We start from the raw sequence: 18,507 nt of genomic DNA, 5'->3' as shown, positions 1-18,507 counted from the left end.
AGTCATAGCATGGAGCTGCTACTAACAAGCAAGCGGGTCTTACTCATTCGTATCTCTTTTTTTCCCCTCGACCAGACCCTTCTGTTTAAAACAACAATTCCTCTCGTCTACACCCAACCAAATTACATCTATCAGATCCCTCATAAAATGTTCCCAACACACGGACTTCTCAAATATATGTTGTTCTAATGGGAGTTTGGGGCTCCTGGGGTAATATACAATGCTCTATATAACACACATTTGTTAAAAACAAACAAAAACAAATAAAAAATGAATGTGGTAATGGTTCCCTGAGTATTAATGCTTGCAACCACTCTGAAATATGGGTTTCTTTATTGACATTTTATAAATGAAGAAATTGAGAGCCGGAGAAGCTAAGTATTGTGCCCAAAGTCAAATAGTCAGAAAACAATGAAGTCAGAATAAAAATTTCATTTTGTCTATCTTAAGAGATGATGTATTCTCTCATGCTCCACAGTCTCTGTATTCCAATGCAAATTTGACAAATATCTTCTACTTTTAGTTATTTTTAGATCCTTTTTTAATGTTTATTTATATTTGGGGGGAGGGGGGAGGGACAGAAAGGGAGGCACACAGAGGATCTGAAGTGGGCTCATGGCTAACAGCAGAGAGCCTGATAGGGGCTCCAACCCACCAACCATGAGATCATGACCTGAGCCACCCAGATGCCTCATAGTTACTTTTAGATTCTGATTTTGCCTAAAAGAATCTCAACAGAGGGGCATAAATTACAGGTTTTAACATCGAAGCAGCTCAAATGACCACCCAAGCAGACATTATTTAAGGATGAAGACCGCATCTAAAGAGTGAAACAGGTAGGAGCTGAAACTACAATTCGCATTTCCTTAAGCTCATGAGTGATGGGCCTTGAGTAGTCAATTCCACAACATTTGAGAAAATGAGAAACTTGCTCTGGGCTCATGTGAGACCTACACACTAAGCAGTTGTCACTATGTACCAGAAATAGCACGACGATGTTCCTTACCTTGGCACTAAACCGGCTAAAATCCGGAAATTTCCACTTACGGAAAATGTTGGCATTTATCTGACATTCTTCTTCTCTGGACAAGCTGAAAACGAGAATCAAGATGCTGTTACAATAGCGCCATCTGCTGGTTGTTATATGGAAATAACAAATCTATTGACCCTTTTCTTTAAATTGGTGGATTTTTTACTTACAGGCCAGTGTTGATAGAGTAATGGGGCAGGAACACCAAGAACACAAAGAGAGAATCAATGGGCTACTTAAAAAATAGTAAGTATGCCTATTGGTTCAGAGCCAACTCATCAACTTTTGCAATGACATAAAAAAAAAAAATCAATCAATCAATGAAACTTCGGGCCCCGGAATGAAACTTCTACATGGCAATTTTGACACAGTATTAGAATTCTAATAATCAGAATGGGCAGGCAGTGGTCTTTAGGTTCCTTGGCACATCTTTGCAGTTTCCAGCAATCCACTCATCCAATACTTATTTAAAAACTCATTCAGTGAATATTTTGGGGGCACCTACTTTGTGCTAGGATTTGTTCTATGAACAGGAAATACAGTGGTGAACAAAACAAATCCTTTCCCTAAAGGAGCTTACATTCTTTACGGGGTGGTGGGGAGGAGGGGCAAAAATCAAATAAGTAAATACACATCAGGTAGTGATAAGTGATATGAAGATAAGCAGACAAGGGTATAGAGTATAGAGGAAAGGCACTAATTTACACAGATGATCGGGAAAGCCCTATCTCATGAGGGACATTGAGTGAAGGTGCAAGAGGCAGCCATGCACAAGGGGAATTGTGCACTAGGCAGAAGAAACAGCAAATACAAAGGTCCTGAAACAGGTGCAGGCTTGGCTAACTTGAGGAAATCAAGGAAGTTCATGTTCATGTAGTGAACTGAATGAAAGCAACTACAGTGGGGCATAGTAGTGGATGGACAGCAAGGGTCAGACTCCATGGGATCTTTCGGTCATGGAAAGAAACTGGCCTTTCCTCTGAATGAGAAAGAAAGCCATCAGAAGGCTTTGAGACAAAGAAGAAATGTGAGGGGAAGAAAGAAAGCTATTAGCCACAGTGGTGGCAGTTCTGTCACACAGGAATACATTGAGGAATTATTGTTAAGCAGAGGAACATCTCTTACTCCTGTCCTCCTAGCTGTTGGGGTCCTGAAGCCAGTAACCCATCCCAGCCATTTTTTCCGAATAGTCTCCCCCTTATTAAGCTTGGCTAGAAGGCTAACCTGTTAATGATTCACCTCTAGATCTTAGGAAAGTGAACTTGGATTATTTCTTGACTCAGAATTCCAGCCTATACCACTCTCTCAACATTACCAGGCTCAGCACTTTGCTTTTCATAGGAATATACACTGATATTTTCATGCTTTGACCTATTAAAGCAAAGAGTAATACAGCATGGATTCATGTAGGTTATAAGCCAGCATGACATATTGAAGATCAATGCTCAATGGAGAATAGAAGAAGATAGATACGTCTGGTGCAATCTGAACTGTTATAAATTCCTGCAAATAATGCATGCCTCATGGGCATCTTATACTTTATATACCTAAAATTGAACTCATGATATTGACTACTAGCATCCGAACTTGTTCTTCTCCTTACAATCTCTATTTTAGTAAATGGCACCACCTTGTGCCCAGTTGCACATGTCTGAAACCGTGGAGTTGTTCCTGACACCTGCTTTTCTCATACTATATTTCTTTTTTTTTTTTTTTTTTCAACGTTTTTTTTTTATTTATTTTTGGGACAGAGAGAGACAGAGCATGAACGGGGGAGGGGCAGAGAGAGAGGGAGACACAGAATCGGAAACAGGCTCCAGGCTCCGAGCCATCAGCCCGGAGCCTGACGCGGGGCTCGAACTCACGGACCGCGAGATCGTGACCTGGCTGAAGTCGGACGCTTAACCGACTGCGCCACCCAGGCGCCCCTCTCATACTATATTTCTAATCGATCACCAAGTACTATTGATTCTGCAAATTATTTCTATCTCCTTTGACCCTTTGCCATCACCTATATCCAAGCCACAGTACTGCTCATCTAGACCACTATGGATGATCCCACATTTGATTTCCCCTTTTTGTCCACTCTATCCCTACCTTATTCACTTCATTCTCTACCCGATCAGAATTCTCTTTTAAAAAATTATGATGTTTTTGCCCTGTTTAAAATCCTTAGCTTCCCACTGTCCTTAGAAAAGCATTCAAAATTCTTAGTATTGTCTCTTCCAAATTACACATCCATACATCGAGGATGTTTTAGACCCTTAACTTTGTGAAAAGGTATATTAAATACCTGCTTACATGCTACAAAATCATATAGTCCATTAAATCTACAGAATCTTATCCCGATAAATCCATTCCTTCTCTTGATTTCCAAATTTTCTCAAACATCTTTTATTTTTTCAAGAACTGTTCTGAGAATGTCAACAAGTATCAATAGGAAATTATCTTGAATGTAACATTTAATAAGCAAAATACCTACCTACCATTTTCTTTACTGCTTCCTTTCAAACATTGTGAGCCCTAAATCTCTCATAGTGCTACTTTTTTAAATACAATCCAAGTACAATTAAATCTGAGGAGAGAGGCAGGGTCAGTTCTCATCAGTCTCTCACTGTCTTCTGTGACAGCATCACACCGATGAATAAATAATAATAGCATGTACTGACCACCCAGGTCATTAGTCTGCTATCTAGTTGTCAATAAAAATGATAAACCAAAGAAGGGTAACTATTACAGTAGAAATGGAAAAAAAAATATTGTCGAAGATAAATAAATCTCTCACATAATACAAAAAAAATGATGACAGATGTAGCTGAGGATCTTGAGTAGACCAATTATTACGTGGCTATAGACAAGTTATTTAATCTCCCTGAAATTCAACATCTTCCCTTAAAGATGGGCTATTTAGGAAGAGGGAGAAGCTCTTCTTATAGGATTGAAAAAATAAATGAACTATATACATGACACAAATGAGAATTGGCAAGAATTAGGCACATGTCAAACTTCTTATATTCAACCACATTTAAATCTGACATAATAAAATCTTAGATTTTGTAGACTAGTGGCTTTTTAAAAAGGATAATAATATAAATTAAGGAAAAAATGTTCCCCTGATTAGCTGAACTCCTCTCGCTGCTACTTCCTGGCTAAAGCTGATCACAGGAGCTCTTCTATAATGGAGTGGCTGCTGAAGCACGTGGAGCTCACTGGATACAAAGAGAATGATGTACCATATGTGCACTGTAGGATCAACTGTTCTTGCCTGTCATTGGTCTCCAGCTGAGAACTCAGCCAATAATCAGCAACCACCATGGAATATGTCAATGGATATCCTTCCAGATGATTCTACTACCCAATCATTAAGAACCCTCAATGTATAAGTCTTTGAAGATGAGGCCCCAGGCATCATGAAGCAGAGAGGAGTCATCCCTCCATCCCTATTGTGCTCTATCTGAATTCCTTTTCCCACCAAATACGTGGATATAATAAAGCAGTTGTTTTAAGCCTGTGAAACCAATGTGCTTTGGGGCAGTTATGTAACAGTAAGTGGTTCAGAAATGTGAAACCTGGGAGTAGGGAGACTCCATGACAAAAACAAAAACAAAACAAAACAACAACAACAACAACAAAACAAAAAACATGGCATTGGCTTTAAGACTGGGTTAGGTGGGATCTGAATGGGCCTTAAGGAGACTGTTAGTTACAGCTGAAAACACCTCAAGGAGACAGTTATAAAGACTGGGCAGACAGAAGAAAGTTATTGGACATTGGAGGAAAGAAGATTCTGGTTGTGCACTGTTAGAGAGCTTAGCAAAATTGTTGCCTGTGGCAGCATAGAAAATAGAAAACAAGTAACATGTTTGTGTTAGAAGTCTGGAACACATGGGTTAAGCATATAGCAATGTACAATCACTTATTGTGTAAATAAGTCATATTGACCATACAGAACTATAAGAATTATAAGAATTATAAGCTGTGGACTGTTTCTGAAGTCTTTCAACCTCTTGAGATCTTTTCATCTCTATGCACTAAGTCTCACAGGCATTTCATCTATGTATTGAGGTACCAGAGTTAATATTAATAACTAAGAAATTGAAGAAGATTGTTTATTGGCATTTTTGTAGTAATCACGAGACCAGAGGGAGGACACACACAAATGTGTTCTTTGATAAATAACGGCAACAATTAATGTTTACATACAACTTTAAATTTACAAAGCATACTTATATACATCATCTCACTTGGTCCTCTCAGTTACCCTGTGAAGCTGGTGCCATTCCATTGTTATATGTGAAAACTATCCACAATACGTTATTTGCCCAAGTTTACAACTAATAAGCGGCTGACCAAGAACTGATTGCCAGGTTCTAAGCCTTCGTTGGTATCCAGAATTCTATAGAATCATTTGTTGTTTGTAAAGTGCTTGACTAAGTAGAGACTCATACATATTATGATCATTATGATTGTTAGTTTTTAAAGGACAGAATTTCATCAAATTGAGAGTCTCAATGTGTCAATTACCTGCCGCTCTAAAAATAAGATCTACACTGCAGTCAAGTCCTTAAAAGAATAGGAGACAATATAAATTATTTCAAATATATGTGAAGAGAAATGCTAGAAAAAGCTATACAGAAGGTAATTATGCCCATAACCAGGTACTTCGTGTACAAAAGGATCCACTACATCCTCCATTAAATAATACTTACTGAGGAACTTTAGCTTAATTTATTGAAATTTAATTTCTATAAAACTTAGAAATATGAGTTGTCACAGAGTTTAAAAAAAAAAAAGAGCCATCTGGTCTAACTACAGCTGTTTTGTAAAGTAGAATAAATGTACCTATATTATCTAAGTCTTTAGTTCTAAATTATTAACAAAGCAAGCTGTATTTGTTCTTAGTTGGTGTCCAAGGAAACTCTATGATCTAATTGATTTCAATTAGCATTTCTTTTTCTTTTTTTCACCTTTGGCAACGATTTTATCCAACTAACAAAATATTCAATTATTTGCATATAAGTAGGGGATATTTTGTTTTTTAAATTATTTTTTTAAACATTTATTTTTTTAACAGTTATTTATTTATTTATTTATTTATTTAAATGTTTATTTTTGAGAGCGTGAGAGTGAGGGAGGGGCACTGAGGATCAAAGTGGGTTCTAGGCTGACAGCAGCGAGCCCAAAGCAGGTCTCCAACTCATGAACCATGATCATGACCTGAGTTGAAGTCTAAGGCTCAGCTGACTGAGACATCCAGGTGCCCCTTTTTTAAGTTTAAATCCAAGTTAGTTAACATATAGTGTAATAACGGTTTCAGGAGTAGAATTTAGTGATTCATCACTTACATATAACAATCAGTGCTCATCCCAACAAGTGCCCTCCTTAATGCCCATCACCCATTTAGCCCATTCCCCACCCAGCACCCCTCCAGCAACCCTCAGTTTGTTCTCTGTATTTAAGAGTCTCCTATGAGGCATGTGGGTGGCTCAGAAGATTGAGCGTGGGACGTCAGCTCAGGTCATGATCTCAGGGTTCATGAATTCGAGCCCCAAATTGGGTTTGCCACTGTCAGCGCAGAGCCAGCTTTGGATCCTCTGTCCCGCGCTCTCTCCACCCCTCCCCTGCCCATGCTCACTCTCTCAAAAACAAACATTTTAAAAAAGACTTTTGTATGCATTTCTTGAGTGCAACTCTACACAAGGCACGTATTGAGGAACCGGCAGCATATAATTGCAATAACCCGTGGCCCCTGATCTCCCGTGAATGCACCACAGAAACATGGTATGACAGGGCAGATTTTGGCTAGTGGCACACTGGAGGGATAAAATGCAATAGAGGAACTGGACAAGAAGGGATTTAATCCAGACTTAGACTGCATGGGAAAGCTTCGATGAGGACATCTGAGTGTACTTAGAGCCTTCATGGCTTGAAGGATGACAAAAACTCATATCTCCACTTAAAACTGTTGTTAGTTCTGTCGGACTGTTTTAATAACCTGATTTGGTAGGCTCGGTTTTGTAAATCCAAGTTCTCAGCAAACTTTGTATTTAATTACGTATGTGTTGATTGTTCATGAAACATTCATGTAAATTATGACCAATATGTCATGGCCGGTAGGACAATATTCAGTAAATTGAAATAGCATCCGTCTTCTCCCCTAGACCATAGATAAATAAAATAAATAGTAAAGATGAGGCCAAACTAACATCTGTGCTGAGAGAAGCTCATACAGAGGGAGATGGATTAACACGTGATCTGGATGCACCTGTTAAGCAAACCTTGCTTAATTTACTCACCAGTCACAGCAGAGCCTGTGGACTGGCTTCCAGTCTATTTTCTGGGACTCTGAGCAGTGTTGGAGACTGGGAGAGATACCAAAATTTGGAAAAGAGAGTTTTGATTTTTCAAGCGGAGAGGGAAAGGACGTTCCATACACCAGGGAGCTTGAGTTTGACCTTGAGCAATATCCTGAACTAAATTACTGAAAGGATGATTTGTGAGCTTCTACAAGAGATGTCTCTGAAGGTCCACCATGCAGCCTTCCTCAGAGCTGTCAAAAGGAGAAAATGCTACCCCTGAGTCACAAACCTTTTCTTGATCAAAAATTCCTTCTGTTATGGGTTTGTGTCTTCCCCAAAATTCATAGGGTAAAATCCTAACCACCAGGATCTCAGTATATGGCTGTACAGGTAAAACCTTGGATTGTGAGTAACTTGTTCTGCGAGTATTCTGCAAGACGAGCAAACATTTCTAATAAATTTTAACTTGATAAATGAGTGATGACTTGCAACGAGAAGTTGCCAAATGTCATGTGATCACAACTGAGCCAATGGTTCTTGAAATACGCTTTGATATACGGGTGCTTTGGATTCCAAGCATATTTCTGGAATGAGTTATGCTCCTAAAGCAAGGTTTTACTGTATTTGGAGACAGCACCTTTAAAGAGGTGATTAAGTTAAAATGAGGTCATATGGGTGGGCCCTAATCCAATATGACTGGTGTCCTTTTAGGAAGAGGAGATTGGGAGAGATACGCACAGAGGAAAGACCATGTGAGGACCCAGGGGGAAGATGGCCATCTACCAGCCAAGGAGAGAGACCTCAGAAGAAACCAACCTTGCTGATATTTTGATCTCAGACTTCTAGCCTTCAGAACTGTAAGAAAATACATTTCCATTATTTGAGCCACTCCTGTCTGTGGTACTAACTACGGCAGCCCTAGCAAGCTAATACACCTGCTAAAGCTAAGTAATGATCACACAGCAGCGCTATGAGGACAATGACCTTGAAAGTTACCACAATAAAAGCAGATTCTAGATTTCTCTGTATTTATCACATCACTCAGAACCTGGTCAGGAGAGATAAGTCATGCCAGTTATTTTAACAGAGAGAATTTCATCCAAAAAAATCATTAATTGGGGAAAAAATATTAACTAGCTATCTTTGTTTCCTGGAGCTGTCGTAAGAAAATACCACAGGCCGGATGGCTTGAGCACCATAAATGTATCGTCTCCTCGTTCCAGAGGCTAGAGGTTTGAGGATTAAAGTGTCAGGAGGGTTTTTCCTCCTGAGGGCTGCGAGGGAGAATTTGTGAAGAAGAATCCGTGAGGGAGAATCCTAGTTTCTGGTAGTTTTCTGGCAATCTTTGGCACTCCTTAGTGTGCTGATACATCACCCTGATCTCTGCCTGTTCACATGGTGTTCTCTCTGTGTGCATGTCTGTTTCTGTGTCCACATTTCCCCTTATTATACGGACACAGTCATATTGCATCAGGGCCCACACTAATGATCTCCTCTTGACCACGTGTGAAGACCTGTAGAAACAAATCTAAAATGGAGTCTCTGTGTCAGGGAAAAAACGAAATCAGCCAATGCAGGTGAATTAAAGAAAATGAAACGTAACCTTACCTAACAGAAGTTGTAGGAATGCACAGTTCTTCTCAGAAATTAGTAGAGGGTGCCAGCGAATCCCCAAACATCAAGTCTATTCAGGTCATCTCTGGACTTTCTTGTTCCCCTAACTCGGCTACCCTGACCCAAACAGGGGAAAAAGCCACTTGTTATGGTTGCAAAAAAAGACTCTAACTTCCATTAAAAAAAACCCTTAATCTGTGAGCAACTTGAAACTCATCGCTCCTGGAGCCTAGAGTTTCTTGGCCTGCACATTGAAATCCTTGCAATAAACTCACCTTTCTGCTTTGTTTTAACCATTGTGCCGAGTTCGGTTTTGACGGACCCCATTTCCAAATAAGGCCACATTCACAAGTAGTAGCGGTTAGAAACTCAACATCTTTCGAGGGGACACAACTCAGAACATAATACTAGGTAACCTAAGAAAGCAAAACACTTTCACAGAGGCAGTGACTGTAGGAAGAGCCACCACCCCTAGGGCTGGTGGAGCAAAGGAAAGGAGTTGATTATTAAAATGTAGGAGCCTAGAGAAGGGGCCCCACAGAGCTAAAAGTCAGACACCTGAGGAAGGGGCACTTGTGCTCAGCTGGTGGTGGGATCTCTGAGGAAGCTGCTTCTTCATGCCCTGGGACACAGCAAGTGTTGGCAAACTGGATTCAGCTGCTGCCACAGGAAGGCACTGCTTCTGAGCGAAGTGTCACCTGGGTGATGCTCACAGGAACTCCTAGGCGAGACAGGAAGAAGCCTCCTTCTTCCTCCTGCAGCCTCTCACTGCCCCCCCCCCCCCCCCCCCCCCGCCATGGGCGGATCCCAGCAGGGAGCAGCTAGCACAGCAGAAATGTGGTCTGCTGACTTCCAGCCCCAGCATCACAAAGCAAAGATGGTTTGTGGCTGAGAAAAAATCAATCAGTACCTGGCACATTGTTTCATTTGATTGAGTCAAGATCAGCCAATGACCCTGAAACGAATGGAGAAAAGTGTCTGAGACCATGTTCTTGCAAATATTGACCCAAAGGTGTCACAAAATTCCTGGATTTGTGGTTACTGATGTGCAAATTTTTGCCTTAAATTCCTTATCTATTAAATGGGTATGATAATAATGAAGACCTTGTAGGATTGTTAAAAGGACACATAACAAGCACTTATAACAGTAGATGACACAGGCTAAGAGTTTAGGACTCATAAAATGCTACCTATTATTTTATTACTATCTCATTTAATTAGATAATAAAAAAATCAAAACATTAACAACACATTTTAGGGACTATATCTTCCTTTATAGGGAACTAAAATAACTTAAGAAAAGATTCAGGCATTTGCTCACTGCCAATAGAACATCTACAAACAAGTATGGACTTAATTTCTTCATATCAGATATCTCAAACTACTGTGAATACTTAACATTCCCTGACTGGCAATTGCTTCTAGAACATAAACTTTGAGGAAGGAGAGTTTCTAATCAGGAGCAATGGGACTGAAAAAAAAACCAGAATGGCAAATAGGTTTCATCATGATTGTCTACTACTGATTGACAGTGGCCACCTGGAATGCTGACCAGAGAATCTCAGGCTTCATCTGGGTTCAGAGGGAAAGAAGTTCAAAATTATTTAGCGATCTCTACTAATGGCATGAGAGGGCATAGATGGGACTCCCGTGTCCTCCATGATTTTATAAACATTGGTAGAAAGTGTGGCTTTTCGGGTCAAAAGTCAATTCAAATTCTAGTTCTCTTTGCAATGGAGATAATAATAACTCAGATGGTAATTTTGAGGATTAAATGAGAAAAAAGAAAGAAAGAAAACTCTACCATCTCTGCAGAACTCAGTGTTACTTGTTCCTTTTCCTGTATACAGTAAGACAATAACGCATGATCAACTTACAACCGTATTCAGACTTACTAAACTTAATAATGCTCTCATTATCTGATCGGTTATGTAAAAAGTAGTCATTGTAAAACACATTTTCTTACAAAATGGCTAACACATTCCAAATTTATTTATTCTACAGCAGGATACCTATACTCATGTTATTTATCCTCCAAATTTAAATGAAACTGGTTTTGGTGAATGAGTGAATACGGGTGAAGTTTGGCTTCTCTACATATCTAATTACTTCAGTATCTACAGATGATACAGATTAAGGGTGATTTGTTATCTGTCCCCACCTTTCACTGAATTAGGGGACAATTTTCTTCCTTTTATTCTTTAAAAAAATTTTTTAAATGTTTATTTATTTTTTTATATTAAATACAATTTATTGTCAAATTGGTTTCCATACAACAGCCAGTGCTCATCCCAACAGGTGCCCTCCTCAGTGTAAGGGACAATTCTCTTTTACCTTTTACTAATATGAGGGGCAATAAAATGCAATTGTTCTTCATTGCCTGAAAAACAAAAGGAACAATTTCATGAGCAAAAATAAGTAGCTTCCATGGAGTGAGATTTCGTTAGAAGAGACTCTTTGGTTTTTTTGTTTGTTTTTTTGTTGTTGTTTGTGAAAAGGTCAGTGTCCATGTTTCAGTTTTACCATTAAATGAATTTCCTGAACTTCATGTAGTTTTCTGAACTATTTGCTCCAGACAGTGCATTTTTGTAAAATATTTTCTCAAAAGCCTCCCTTACAGAAATCAAAGGAACTCCATCCTTGTCAAAAAATCTGGTGAATATGTAAATAGGTGTCAAAGAGGTATGATATTTCTCAGATCTTCAATTTTCTCTTTTCATCTACTTCGTTGTTTAAATACACAGCACCACCTGGTGGCTAAATAAAATTATTGAAATTTTATTGCATCTTAAAAATGGAAAAAAAAGTAGATTCAGCAGCAGAAAAATGCCCAATTATTTTTTTTACATTAAATTGGGGCTATTCATTGTGAATTTTTATGCTACCTGGTTTTCTTATTTTAGTTCTAGATGTCTAATTATAAAAATACATACAACTAAACCATGACAAGCTTTAGCCATTGCCAAATATGCATGTTTTCTTTTTATACCCTTGCATATTTATGAAAAGATATACCTGCATAATTTTAATGGTGCTATTTTTAAAACCAAAATTTAAAGTACTTTTGTAAATTCACCCTCGTGAGGCACTTTAATTCACTCGCTAAAATTATCTTATTGTGCTTGTCTTGAAAGCATTCTCATTTGTAAAGAACCCTAGTCACAGACACTTTAAAAATAACTTTACTCATGAAATACCATCAGAATTAATAGTCATTTGGAGAAAGGCATGTAATTATTACACCGTAATAATGGTTTTAGACCCAGGATTGAGTTTCCAAAGATGCATTTGATTAAGAAAGTAATGCTGCTGCCCTCTTGTGGTTTAAAGTGCATTATTTTTCTCTAGAATTAAGATGATAGCTACCAAGATATAATGCTTTTGCTATTTAATGACAAAACTGAGTATGAGCTACATTTGACCAAAGTAATATAATAAATAGCCCACTAACTATCATAGCTAAGGAGTAGAATGTTCTAGTTAATTCAATATCATTGTTAATTAAACTTGGCGATTAACTTTTTTTAACCTGTTCTGTGAGAATCCCCTTTCATGTAACTTTTAGCATTCTTCACCAGTTCCACGAAATATATTCTTGCAGATGGTACAGTCAAGCCACATCCTCCAACTAAAACTAGAAACTAGTGGAATTAATTTCCTACTTTCCCAGCACTAAGTGGGGGAATACATTACCTTCAAACTACTTCAAAAAACAAATAAAAACAAAAACAAAAACACAAAATCCTTGTTCACGTTGCTACTACTGTTTTAGCCTGGGATAAGTTCAGGAGTCTTTTCCAAGGTCCGGGACGTGCATTTACCTTGCCGAAACCCTCTGGCCCCTTGCAATTGTGGCACTGAATGGAAAACAAGCTTGAGTTGCACATTCCAAATGGAAGAGCCAAGCTTTCCTTGCATTGGCTCTGCTGTTCTCCTGCTAGAAATGAATGGAGCTTTTCAGATTTCTCCATACAAACAGAACTAATTCTCTGAGAGCCTGCTCTGTGTTTATATCTCTCACCCCGCGAGTGTTATTATGGATTAAAGGCAAACAAGAAGGAAACAAAGGGATGATTCTGTCTTGGCCTTAAACCCCAGGCACAGTAGAGTTTATCTTTATTTTCCAACTCTGTCTGAAATTTCCTCCAACCACTCCTTCTCTATAATATCCTACAATGCTATCCTATTGAGAAAATAGGAATTCGTTATTATTGAAGAGGGAAAATAAAGCAATCAGGTTTACATTGCCTTTATTTGTTCAGTTCCAGAGGAAAAAAGCGGTCAATAGCAAAAAGGGGAGATTGGTTTTGGGCACCACTACTCCCATGGACCGTTCCGGTGTCTCTTGTGGCTTTAATGTGCTGCTGTCCCCTTGAGGGCCAGAGCCTTTTACACTGGGCTTCACCCAAGTTTTATTTGAGGAAGGGACATTTCCTTTCTTTCTTTCTTTCTTACTCTTTTCTTAAGAAACCTCTAGATTGATCCAGAAGGCCATTAGCAGGAGAAGATTGAGGGCAGGGAGAGAAGGGCAGTGCGACTCAACATGCTCAGGGCTGTTCTCACAAGATCATCATTGCCATTTCCGATATATTTAACTGGAAAACAGAATCTGCAGGGGTTGGCCAGCCTAGAATAAGACCTGAACTTGGCATGTCTCAACCATGCACTGGAGAAGTATCCACCTGATTGTCTGTTCTTCGCTGCCCGATCAGCTGAAGACACTCATCTGCATCTGCAGATGTATCCTGTTCTGTCCTATTCTCGGACACGAGAGACGGGATATGGCAAAGGAGAAGCAGACAACACTGAGCTGCTCACAATGTGGGTACATTCCTGTCAGACAGCACCTTCCCTGCGCATTCACAGCCCTGCCACAGGCCCTGACTGTCGGGAGCCCTGGGTGTCCCAGAACTCACTTCATCCTGTCCACCAATTTCCCCAGAAGGGACTCTTATAAACCTCCAGTGAGATGAAGCAAGAGAGGGACACTCTGCTCAGTATATCTTCTCCCGGGAATCTTCATTATGATGCCAACATTGCCCTTGCCTCACACAGCTAGGTTTGCTGATGCTACTCGGTTTGGAGAGGGAAGGTTGCATTGAAAGAAGAACTCACAGGGCAGCTCTAAGATCCTGGTAAAAATAGACTTTGGAAACCTGTGGGAGAACATGAGTTTTTAATTTTATAATTTTCCTTTAAGTTTATATGTGCAGTTTGCACGTTTTCCTGTATGCATGTGACATAGGTAAGTAATCTTAAAATTTATGTAAGAGAAACCATTAGTTAACATTGTGCTGAGTGAAATAAATCAGATTCAGAAGAGGGCATACTTTCTACACAAAATTCTTAAACAAGCAAAACTAGAGCGGTGGGATAGTAACTGGAAGGAAGTGCATGCCCAGGGGCTTTTGGGAAGCACACAGAATGCTGATATTCTGTTTCTTGATCTGTTTGCTGATTCAATGGGTATGTTCGCTTTGTGACAATGGACTAAACTGAGTATTTCCCAAATCCATGGAAAAGGATTAATTGACCCTAATGTGGAAACAACTTACTCTCTTATTATCCCATCCACCTTGAATGAAGCGCCCAAAGCCCAGAGGCAAGAGGCAGTAGCTCATTTAGTGCAGGTTTCGTGAACAAACACAAAACCAGTGTCACTTATCTCTCATTTGCTTCATGGTCCAGTCTGTTTATCAGACCGGAGACACTCAGAGCCCAGGACGCCTCACTGGATGTGACAGGAGGTGATAGGAGCCATCATGCTCCTACTACGCTTGCTACTACTGGGCTGTGCCTGAGGGATGCATTGAGGGATGGCGAGGAGATGAACCGACTCTGAGCGTCTTCTGATCAAGCAAATGTGCACAGGAGTTCACCTCCTCTGGCCACGCCGCAGCCTCGTACAATGCTTTCTTCTCACTCTGTCTTGCTTGCCCTCGTACTAATACACCAACTGAGCTCAGTCACATGGGGATTTATCCTTTATTGGTTCGGGCAGCCATCTTTCTTAGAAAAGCCAATGTTCAGAAAACTAAAATGTGGCACTTTTTCCAGTTATATTGGAAACATCAAATATTTGCATTTTTAGAAAAGTCCCTCTTTCCTGCATCCCCCAAAGCAAGAACATCAAAACTTTTTAATAAAAGTCTGTCTATATACAGTCTCATTGTTGATACAAGTGTATCAAAATAGCACAATACACTACAAGCTGATCAATATCATTTTTTTTCCATAAGTATGTTAAAATTAATTTCCACTCACTACCTCTTACCAGCTTTTAAACGTATTATGTTGTTGCACGGTGAGAAGAGAAGGACACTGGAACATGTAGGCCTGGTCCAGCAGGCAAAATCCTTTCTGGGGTCCTTCTGCTCTTACACCTTGGAATGAGCAGCAATGTGAATGCCTCCGAGAAAACGGAAGAGAGCTGGCCAAGAGCCATCTTGGGAAGAAGTCCTCCATGGGGAATGGTTTCCTGCCAGGAGCAAATCCACATTAGCTCAAAGAAACTAGAGATGAACTGTCAGATGTAGCCACTGAGGGGAGCAGCCATCACTGATTATCTGGAGTTTGCATCTAGCCATGCCAGAAAATGAGTTCGAGCTCCCCAGCAAGGAGGAATTGGCACAAAAGCAGGTGAGGAATGGATGAGACAGGAAGTAGTATTTGGATGTCATTTGCTATACCCAGGTAGTATTAAAGCCATAGAGCTACATACCTATCAGATTAGTGCTTTGCTGATTCTTACCTCTTGTCCCTCTCCCAGCTCCCACTCTGAAGATGTCAAAGGCTGCATAGTGATAATGGGGGTGAGGGGGTGAGAAGTGTTAAATCACATGAAAGATTGAAGTTTAATATTAGATCAGACTAGACTTTTTTTTTTTTTTAATTTTGAAAGAATTTTAGACTTACAGAAAAGTTGCAAAACTAGCACAGAGTTCCCATATAATTTTCACCCGGTTTCCCCTCAGGTTAGCATTTTTGATAACCGTAGTACAATTATACAAAGAAATTTATATTGGTAGAATAGTATTACCTGAACTACGGAACGGACTTGGATTTCATCAGCTCTTCCACGGATATCCTTTTAATGCTCCAGGATCTAGTCCGTAGCGCATTTAGTTTTTCTGTGTCCCTCGTCTCCTCCAATCTGTAAGTGTTCTGTGACTCCTTGTCTTTTATGACCTTGAAAGAGTCCTGGTCAGTTACTTTGTAGATTATCTCTGTTTGATTTTCTTGATGTGTCCTCTCATGACTGGATGAAGGTCATGTATTTTAGCAAGAATACCACAGAACTGATGTATCCTTCTCAGTGCAGAACATCAAGGGATACATGATACTAATAAGATACATTGCATGTATCTATTGCTAACAGTGCTACCTTGGCTCAGGTGATGTCAGCAGTTTCCCCCCTATAACGTTACTGTTTTCCCCTTTGTAACTAATAAAGATCTTGGGGGAGACTCTTTCAGGCAATGAAAATAAGCAGTTTCTCCTCAAACTTTTGCCTATTAATTTTAGCAAGTAATTGTTCCTGTGGTGTACTAATGATAATTTTCTATTTCCCTCATTCTTCTACATTTATCAGTTGAAATTATTTTGAAAGGAAGAGCTATTCTTTCCCTCGCATTTATTTATTTATTCAATTATTTAGATTTATCAGTATGAACTCATGGATATTTACTTAATTCTATGGGTTATAATACATTATTATTGTTTTACTGCTCAAAAATCTCAGCTTTGGCTGTTGAAAGCTCTTTCGTGTTGATTCCTATGCCCTTTTGACATGTCCCCATCCTTTTTGGAGCATTTATTTTTGGCACCAAAAGATAATCCAGGCTGATCTTGTGTTTTCCCTGCTGGAAGCCAGGAACCAACCGCTTCTCCAAGGAGGATTTTCTTGTACAAGGATCCAAGCTAGGATTATATATTTCATTGAATTTTCATGTCTAAACCTAGTTTGGTTCCTTGGTTCCTTCACCCCCCCCCCCCCATTGGACATAGATATGCACACAGACACACACACATATCTACATATATATATATATATATATATATATATATATATATATGTATGTGTGTATATAATGGTTGCATATATATATGTGTGTGTGTATATATATATATATATATATATACACGCAAAGACATGCCTATAGACATCTGTATTTCTTTATCCATATGAAAACCTGCACACACATACATAACAAAAACATGAGTCCATATTGATACTTATGATTCCAATCAAATGCCTCTTGGCTTATTCTAGCTTTCCCACCCCTACCCCTGTACTATTTATGATTTCTTTATCTAACCTTGAAAAACCTGGCTTTCATTATCTGTAATACATTTGTTTATTTTTCAAATCCGGTATAAAAATATAAAAATAGCTTCAGAATTGGTAAGCTACAGATCTGTGAGAGACAAATGTCCTAATCAGAATAAAATATTTGTGTGTGTGTTTTTTTTGTCTTTTGCCTTACATTAGCCAGTCAAAATACTATTTCCATTTTATGTGGTAATGTTATTCATGCAGAATATGATTAGGTTCATTCATTATAGGTTCTGTGAGTTTCCCACACATTGTTGATTTTTAAAAATTTATATGCAGTAAAATTTGCTGGTGGACAGCCTATGGGATGTGACATATGCAGACTTGTGTATTTCCCATAAAGTTATGATATAAAACAATTCTATTATCCTAAAAATTTCCTCCTGTTCCCCTTTATAGTCAGACAATCCCTTGTTATCCCTGTTAACCATTGGTTTGTTTTTCTTTCCAACTGTTCTACCTTTTCTGGAATGGCATATAAATCATATCATATAACATGTAGCCCTTTGGTTCTGGTTACTTATGCTTATCAAAATGCAGTTAAAACTTATACATGTTTGTTTTTTATGGATGTGCCAATTTGTTTATACATTCACCAATTGAATAACATCCGGTTGTTTCTAAATTTGGGCAAGTGTGAATAACCGTCTATCAACACTCACATACAGACTTTTGTGTAAGATTTTCACTACACATTTGTGAATATCCAGAAGGAGAGTGATTGGGTCATTTCATAAGTGTATGTTTAAACTCATAGCGAAATTAAAATTAAAATTAAAAAACCTGTTACAGTGTATGCCACAATATCTATACCATTTTGAACTCCTACTAGCAATGTGGTAACTTCTCGTCACTCTACACCTTGCCAGCATTTGGTATTTAATGTTTTAGCCATTCTAAAGATGTACAGTAGAGGGGCACCTGGGTGGTTCAGTTGCTTAAGTGTCAGAATTCATGAGTTCGAGCCCCACATCAGGCTCTGTGCTGACAGCTCAGAGCCTGGAGCCTGCTTCGATTGTGTCTCCCTCTTTCTCTGCCCCTCCCCTCTCCCACTGTCTCTCTCTCTCTCTCTCTCTCAAAAATAAATAAACACTAAAAAATAAAATTAAAAGGCAGTGGTATCTTTTTGTGGTTTTAACTTGTATTTTTCTAACAACTAATGGTGTTGAGTACCTTCTCATACACCTATTTGCTTTCTGGTTTTGTCCTTTGATGAAGTGTGTACTCAG

At 39.0% G+C, this 18,507-nt stretch overlaps 1 long non-coding RNA gene across 2 annotated transcripts; it reads right to left on the bottom strand.

Annotated features, from left to right (window-relative positions):
* Nucleotides 1–542: 542 nt before the first annotated feature.
* Nucleotides 543–16,905, bottom strand: LOC132664398 (uncharacterized). Of its 2 annotated transcripts, none has more exons than XR_009603654.3 (4): nucleotides 15,218–16,905; nucleotides 11,278–11,323; nucleotides 9,854–9,898; nucleotides 543–1,091 (listed from the first exon to the last, which is right to left on the bottom strand). It is a non-coding gene; the product is annotated as an uncharacterized LOC132664398 (long non-coding RNA). The 2 variants fall into 2 exon arrangements; XR_013553462.2 differs by lacking the exon at nucleotides 543–1,091 and adding an exon at nucleotides 8,612–9,664.
* Between the last annotated feature and the right edge of the window lie 1,602 nt (nucleotides 16,906–18,507).

The sequence above is a fragment of the Panthera onca genome, chromosome F2, assembly GCF_046562875.1.
Source record: "Panthera onca isolate mPanOnc1 chromosome F2, mPanOnc1 haplotype 2, whole genome shotgun sequence".
NCBI classification, from domain to species: Eukaryota; Metazoa; Chordata; class Mammalia; order Carnivora; family Felidae; genus Panthera; species Panthera onca.
This window is presented reverse-complemented; position numbering and strand designations above follow the sequence as displayed.